The sequence below is a fragment of the Myodes glareolus genome, chromosome 14 (genome assembly GCF_982192425.1).
Source record: "Myodes glareolus chromosome 14, mMyoGla1.1, whole genome shotgun sequence".
In the NCBI taxonomy this organism is placed as follows: Eukaryota; Metazoa; Chordata; class Mammalia; order Rodentia; family Cricetidae; genus Myodes; species Myodes glareolus.
The window spans coordinates 34,155,200-34,163,813 of NC_142039.1; the positions used below are offsets into that span (position 1 = coordinate 34,155,200).

The 8,614-nt window shown below is 42.5% G+C and overlaps 1 long non-coding RNA gene across 1 annotated transcript; it reads right to left on the reverse strand.

Moving 5' to 3' along the window:
• Positions 1-640: 640 nt before the first annotated feature.
• Positions 641-8,129, reverse strand: LOC125417618 (uncharacterized). Its single transcript, XR_007237177.3, has 2 exons — positions 1,453-8,129; positions 641-786 (listed from the first exon to the last, which is right to left on the reverse strand). It is a non-coding gene; the product is annotated as an uncharacterized LOC125417618 (long non-coding RNA).
• Between the last annotated feature and the right edge of the window lie 485 nt (positions 8,130-8,614).

The window sequence follows — 8,614 nt, forward strand, 5'->3', positions numbered from 1 at the left end:
TTTTGTTTCCTTACTTTACCACGCTCTTGTCTGAGGGGAGTGTTGCTCTCCTGGGAGACTACCTTTGCCCAGCAAGAGAATAATACCTGCTTTCAACAAGAAGATTTAATAGCCCTGAGGCCTGGCTTTCTGGGCCTCATGGGTTTCTATGTGCTAGAGATGTCTACTTGGTCTCCCACATGCATCTTCGGCAATGCTGTGGAGGGACATTAGTAGGCTTGTACCTTTGAGGTTGTGTGTAACATTTCAGATGTGAATATAAATCTTATAGTAAGAAAACACAGATCTGTTACTAAAAATGATTAAGAAAAAGACTAGATATAAAATTCCCGCACAGTGGCTCTCAACCTTCCTATGCTGCTCTGCAACCCTTCAATACTCTTCCTCATGCAGTAGTGAACTCCCAACAATAAAATCATTTTCGTTGCTACTTCATAACTGTAATTTTTCAGATAGTCTTACGCAACCACTATGAGTACCTCATTTTGACCCCCCAAAGGAGTCAAGACCCAAAGGTTGAGAAACACTGCTCTAGAGACTGTGTAGGGTCAGTAGAAAAGGAACAAAGGGGACATGATGCTATGGTGAATATATTAGTTATTTTTATATCGCTGGGATAAAACACGATGACCAAGGCAACTTCTAGAAGGAAGATTTTATTTGGACTTCCAGTTCCAGAGGGATAAGACACCATCATCATCATGATAGGGAAGTGTGGCAGCCGGTACAGATGGTGGTTGAGCTGGAAGCCGAGAGGCGAGAGAGTCCACATCTGAAACCCCAAGTCTGAAACAGAGAGTGAATTAGGAATGGGTCATGCTTTTTAAAACCTCAAATGCAGTGATGTACTTTCTCCAGGAAGACCAGTCCTCCTAAACCTATCCAAATGGTGCTGCCAGGTAGGGGACCAAGTGTTAAAAGATCTGAACCTAAGGGGGCACGATGCATTCTCATTCCAACCACCACAGTGAGAAACAAAGAAAACCCAGAGGAGACCAGCTGGAGCCAACATGAAGCTGGTATAAGAAGGCTTCAAGATGACCCAGTATCTAGATCATAGAAGGGAAAATGAAATGACTTGAGATAATTAAACAGTCCTACCTAGAAGCCAAGCATCAGAAGACATGACTCACCCAGAGATATTTTTGTCAGAAAGTAGGCATTCATTTCCTTAGAGGGGATTTATCTCTTCTGAATGCCTTATGGATTCAGATTTGTGACTTTAAGAAGTCACATTTCTTTGTCCCCAAACCATCAAAATGCCAAGGTTACTGATCTCTGTAAGCTACTGAGTAAGCCAGGCATAGCCTACAATCCTCCCCCAGGTCTGCGCTACCCAACCTGTTTCCTGACTCATCCCAGCCATTCTGAGTGAGCTTGGTGGGTGAGTGGGTGGTGACAATGAGTGGAGAATTTTTAAATTCTCAGTATCATGCTTTCTGAGGCATTCACCGAGGCAAACAGGAAGCTGTATACTTCATCATTTGGTGTCTCCAGCTTACACGTGCGTGTCTTCTCTCATCCAGGAAGGATTTGCTCACAGCATTGTGAGATCTGAAAAAAGTCAGGGATGAGTGGCCTGAAATACAAACTTTTCTTCCAGTTCCTCATCCCTGGTGACACGATTCTCCGCTTCTACCTGCACATTGCTTTACAAGGGAAAGAGCACAAATGGGTGGAGGAGGAAAATGACTTACTTCCATGACCGTATTTGGAGTTGTTCTTTATAAGCTAAGAGATACTCTTTATGCTAAGAACCTAGATTCCAAGTGAAAATCTAATACTTGCTACCCAATTTTGTTTTCTTTCAACTCAGAATATTGGAAAGATTCTGTAGATGATTGTCATAATAACTAACATTTATCAAATACTCTTTAGTAAGTGCTTTACATATATCAACTCATTTAGTTCATATCATTTGTTCTTTAGAATAAATGCTATCCTTCCTACAAGCACTTTATAGATGACAATTTCAGCCCTGCTAGTTATTCATGTTAATTATTACCTAGTCCATAAATGTTGTGAAAATCTGTAAAATGGGAAACATCATTGCTATAAATATTCTATTATCTACTCAATAAATACCAATAGTCTCTTTTTATAGACAAGAAAGTAAAACACAGAATTTTATTCACTGTCCCAATGTGATAGGATTAATTGTCAATTTGACAGGCTCTAAATCACTTAAAAGAGAAGTCTCCGGATACATTTGTGATGGCTTATTTTCAGTAGGCTAGCTTTGGGGCATGCCTATGTGAGGTTACCTTTATCACATTAGCTGAAGTAGGAAGATCCACTCTAAAGAACAGTGGCGCAATCCTTTGGGCTTGAGTCCTGAACGGAATAAAAAGGAAGAAGCTGGCTGAGCATGAACACCCATCTTTTATTTCTGACTGTGAATGGGAGATGAGCAGCTCCCCTGACTCCTGCCCCAACTTCCGCAAGATGGAGAGCATCCTAGAACTGCCCCAGATTCCTGCCCCAACTTCCGGGTGATGGATAGTAACTTAGAGCTGTGAACCACAATCAACCATTTCTACTTTAAGTTTATCTAAATAGAATATCACAGAAACTAAGAGAACTGGTACCAAGAAAGGGGGCCATGGCCATGATAAACCCAGTCAAGTGGTTCTTAGGTCTTTGGATGTGTTGTTGGCAGGAATGTGGAAGAATTTTGAACTCTGGGTCAGAGAAGCTCTAAAGATTGGGGACAGCAGAAGAGGGCATTCTGGCGGAAGACAAGGCTGGTGCGGTAAATGTAGCTAGCGGAAGTCCAGCTCACAGAGATTCAGAGGGGACAGGGACGCTATCAGGAATTAGGATAGGGGCTCTTGTGTGAGACTTTGGCCAATACTCTTTCTTCATTCTGCCCATGTCCTGAGAACTTGAGAGAAACTGAATGTGAGGATAACAGAGTAATCTGTTTGGTGGAAGAAATTTCAACACATGATCAGTGGCGTGGTTCTTTTTACTGAGTTTATCCAGGTCTACACGGAAATAAAAGCCAAACGCTGGACAGAAAGATATAAAAAGCAGCAGTTTGTAGAGGAGGAAAAGATCCTAAGCAAGTTAAAGTGCTGCAAGGTGTGTGCTGATAGACAGGCCGTAACTCTGAGTAGCAAACATCCCACCTTCAAGGGTCTTAAGGGAAGACAGCTCACTCAAGGCTCCAGGTCGTTAAAATCCACATTTGTTTGAAAGGAAACGGCTTGAACAGGGGAATGCAGCTGGGGGAAACTCACTTTCTTCAACAACAACTGCCTAGGGAAGTATTTTCCTGGGATTGTAACACAGGTGCTCTAAGGGGTCCAGGCCACATGTTATGCAGGCAGTGGAACTCGGTAATGTTGTTCGTATGGTACCTTTGCAAAGCACGGACATAGAACGTGCAAGATTGAGGGAGTCAGGGAGTCTTGCACATCCATTTTGAAGACCATTCAAGGCTAGGCAATGCGTGGCAGCAGCAGATTCCTTGGAAGGAGGTCTGGAGAAACCACTGTGTGACATTGTGAAGGTGAAGCCCACACTGAATTGGAGATCCAAGTGGAGACTGCAGAATCACAGGACACGTGCGGAGGAAAGCTGTCTACATGGAGAGGAGATGCATTAAGAGATTGTCCATGCAGTAATCTGCAGAACTGGAGGGTTGGGGCTACCCAGTGCCTCTGGAGTCCACATGAGTCTGTCATAAGTCCCATTTTCCTTGATGGGTCTTGGTCATGGTTTGGTCAGACCATTCTTCACTACGCTCTAATTCTTCCCTTTTGGAATAGGAATGGTAACTTTGTGCTAATATATGTTGGAAGCATTTAAATAATTTTTAAAATTTCTTTTTAGCAGTTCATGGTTATGATACTGACTTGAGTCTGTCTCAGATGAGACAAGGTTTCTCTATATAACAGTCCTGGCTGCCCTGGAATTCTCCCTGCAGGCCAGACTGGCCTTGAATTCACATCTGCCTTCCTCTTCCTCCTGAGTGCTGGGACTAAATGTGTGCTCCCCCACCTCCAGTAAAACCCACCCTAATTTTTGTTTATAGTAGGATGATACCATTCCCTGGCCTCCATTCCTGGACTGTAGAAAGGAAGATGCTAGCCAAACATAGGCATTCATCTTCCTCTGCTCCCTGGCTGTAAATGCAAGATTCCTGCCTCAAGTTCCTGCTGCTATGATTTCCATATGATGGAGAAGACTCTGGGACCATGAGCCAAAGTAAACCAATTCTTTTTTAAGTTGCTTTTATCACAAGGAGACAGGTAACTAAGATATCCAATGTCATGCAGATGCAGTTTTAGCAGGAAGGTAGCTGCTTTAGGCCAGCAAGACGGTTCCATGGGTAAAAGGTCTTGTCACCAAGCCTGATGCTTGAGTTTGATCCCTAGGACTACATGGTGTAAAGAAAGAACAAATTCCCACAAACAGTGGAACACACATCAGCCCCTTCCCTTCCACACTCACAATTGAATGCTCTATAAATTTTAAAATGAAGACAGCGGGAATGCTTTGAGTCCATAGTTTGCTCCTCATTATCTGAAAACCATTATCCTGAACTGTTCTTTGTATCAAATACCAGAGGCTCAAAATAATCCATACACTCATGATGGTTATATTATTCTCTGGCTGAATGGGGAAGGAATTTGATATGTAATCTAAGGAGGGTTCTTGGGCATTTGAAGACTTAGAACAGAGTTTAGAGCATCTAGAAGGCTATATTCACAAGATAACTGAATTGAGAGAAAAGTTATGTTCGCTCAGAATTTTCAATTTGATTTATAGCTATACAGATGAATATAAAAATGCAGATAGTACAAAATCCTGTGTTGCATACTAGAGTCCAGAGCCATAAGCCCTGCAGAGCTGTGCTGAGAGTTCATGGTAAAGATCACAATGAGGGATGTAGGCTTCTAGATTTCTCCCTTGGGAGAGCCTACAGCTTGTCAGCCCCTACTGTGAGCAGTGCTGACTTTTGGCATGCTTCCTATTTATTGTTCAGGGTCTCCTGAGAAAATATTCTCAGTTGGTAGCAAATTGCAGCATTTGACAAAACACTTTACATGAGATGAAGTAGTTTGGCCTCTTCTGTACTTGGCTATTAGCTAGTCTTACAGCATGATTCATTCAAAGGCATTCCTGTCTGTCCCAGAGGGGTCCAGCAGTTATTGGTGATGCAGTGTTGGTGCTGAGGAGTGAGGGTGGGAGGAGATGCCTCAACCAGGGATCCGTGTATCCTCCTCGTTTATGCCTCACATCCTGTCATCTTCCAGCTCTGCATATCGCATCCCTGTGTGAGTGGGAGGAGGATGGTTATCATTCCAACAAATTTTCCCTTCTATATTTTAATCTGCCGAGTGTCCCAATTATGTAAACTTTATCTTAGCATCTAAAATCTGCTGTTAATAAACCCGCCAGACACATACTCATATATCAAGCGTGATGGAAAAGGCCAATGCATCCAGTTTGCTCTGAGAGTTCTGTGAGGGTAATCGTGGCTTTGGAGGGGCTGGGCGGATGCAGGATGTGAGCAGACACCCCCTTTGGAGATTGAGGGCCCGGGGGAAGTACATTCATGTAGACTGACATTAAATGTGGAGGAAAAGGGAAATTGTTTCCCAAGAAAAGATGAGGAAACAAAGAAGATGTTTGCTAAGCAGAAACAGGTTGTCTCGAGTGGCTAAGGAACTTTCAGCGGAACATGAAAGCAGAGAAAAGGGTTCTCCTAAAATGCAGTTGCTGCTTAGAACAGACCTTTCAGCTGCATAGAACACAAGTTACAAACGAGAGAAAATGGGGTTCCTTAATGTACTATGAGCTCCCACTCTTTTGCAATATATTTTCCTGAAAGAAGTATTAACGTAGAATTTGATCTAACCTAATTGTACACAAACTTTCTTTGATCACAATGAATTGCTTGGTTTAGAAACTGAAGCTTTAAGATGTGTGGTTGGAATCCTCAAATTTGGAGAGAACTATTTTATCTGGATTAGTTAACTTTCTATTGCTGTGATAAGACAGCATGATCAAGGCAAATTCCCAAAGAAAGAGTTTATCTGGGGCTTAAGGTTTCGGAAGGCTAGAGCCCATGATGATGGGACAGAGGTAGCAGGCACCAGGTGTCTGGAAGAGCAAAAATTCATACCTTAAGTGACTAGCAGGAGGCAGAGAAACTAACTGGAAATGAATTAAGTCTTTTGAAGCCTCCCAGAGAGACTTAGTTCCTTCAACAATTCCACACCTCCCAATTCTCCCCAAACAGCCATCAACTGGGGACCAAGCATTCAAATGCCCAAGACTTATGGGTAGATGTACCTTGTGCCCTTGGATTGGTATTTGTCTTGAAGAGAAGAGAGAGGAGGATTCCTATACCAGGTAGTGATGTGGGATTCCCCTCTGTATGCTATGAATATGTTTTATGGCTATTAGTTAATAAAGAAAGCTGCATTGGGCATAAGAAGAGAAAGTGGGAAGTAGTCTGCAGCACATGGGCACAAGAGACCACTTCCTACGTAGAACCCAGTAGCACAGACAATAAAAGGAACATTGAGTAAATGGGACCTCCTGAAACTAAGAAGCTTATATAAAACCAAAGACGCTGTCATTAAGACAAAAAGGCAAGCTACTGAATGGGAGAAGATCTTCACCAACCCTGCATCAAACAAAGATCTGATCTCCAAAATATATAAAGAACTCAAGAAACTAGACATTAAAATTCTAATTAACCTAATTAAAAAATGGGGTACTGAACTGAACAGAGAATTCTCAACAGAAGAAGTTCAAATGGCCAAAAGACACTTAAGGGCATGTTCAACCTCCTTAGTGATCAGGGAAATGCAAATCAAAACAACTTTGAGATACCATCTTATACTTGTCAGAATGGCTAAAATCAAAAACACCAATGATAGCCTATGCTGGAGAGGATGTAGAGTAATGGGAACACTCATCCATTGCTGGTGGAAATGCAAACTTGTGAAACCACTTTGGAAATCAGTGTGGTGGTTTCTCAGGAAATTGGGAATCAACCTACCTCAGGATCCAGCAATACCACTCTTGGGAATATACCCAAGAGATACCCCATCATACTACAAAAGAATTTGTTCAACTATGTTCATAGCAGCATTATTTGTAATAGTCAGAACCTGGAAACAACTTAGATGCCCCTCAATGTAAGAATGGACAAAGAAAGTGTGGAATATATACGCATTAGAGTACTACTCAGCGGTAAAAATAATGACATCTTGAATTTTGCATGCAAATGGATGGAAATAGAAAACACTATCCTGAGTGAGATAATCCAGATCCAAAAAGATGAATATGGTATGTACTCACTCATTAGTGGACTCTAGCCATAAACAAAGGACATTAAGCCTATAGTTCACAAGCCTAGAGAAGCCAAATAGCAAGGTGAACCCAAAGGAAAACATGTATAGATCCTCCTGGAAATTGGAAGCAAACAAGATTGCCAGGCAAAAGTTGGAAGCATGGGGGTAGGGCTAGCGGTGGGGATGGGGTTGGGGGAAGGGGAGAAGGGGAAAGAGAAGGGAGAAAGGAAAGACTGGAGAGAGCTTGGGGGAGTGGGACAGTGGAGATGGAGGAAGGGCAGATACAGGAGAAGGGAAGAAGATATCTACATTAAGGGAACCATTTGAGGGTTTTCAAGAGACTTGACTCTAGAGGGGTTCCCAGGAGTCCACAGGGATGTCTCCAGCTAGATCCTTGGGCAGCAGAGGAGAGGGTGCCTGAACTGTCCTTGCCCCACTATCACACTGATGATTATCTCGATATCACCATAGAATCTTTGTCTGGTGAGGGATGGAGATAGAGACAGAGACCCTCATCAGAGCAACAAACTCAGTTCCCAAAGTCCAGTTGAAGAACAGAAGGAGGGAGAAGACAAGCAAGGAAGTCAGGACTGCGAGGGGTTGGTCTACCCACTGAGGTAGAGTGCCTGTTCTAATAGGAGCTCACCAAATCCAGCTGGACCGGGACTGAACGAGCATGTGATCAAAGAGGACTCTCTGAATGTGGCTGAAAATGGGGGCTGACTGAGAAGCCATTGATAAAGGCACTGGGACTTATTTCTACTGCATGTACTGGCTTTTTGGGATCCTAGTCTATTTGGATGCACAGCTTCCTAGGCCTGGATGTAGCGGGGAGGGCCTTGGACTTCCCACAGGGCAGGGCTCCCAGCCCTCTCTTAAGGAGGGAGGGGGAGGGAAGATGGTGAGTGGGGGAGCAGGAGGGGAATGGGAGGAAGGGAGGAAGTGTAAATTTTTGAATGGAAAAATAAAAATAAAAAACAATTTCAAATAAAAAATTAGTATTTTACAATCAAAAGATTATGTCCATAATAAATTAAAAGGAGCAGTAACATGAAGCGATTGACAAAATAAGTAGAAAAACTAAAACGAGCATTAGGGAAAAATATGTGATCAGTATCATTTATTAAGTTTTATTCCATTGTCTTTTATTTTTTATTTTGAGACAGGATTTCTCTTCAACAAATGCTGCTGGCATAACTGGATATCAACATGTAGAAGAATGCACATAGATCCATATCTAAACCTTTTGAGTTTTGTCTATAACAAAACTCAAGTAAAAATGGATCAACAACCTCCAC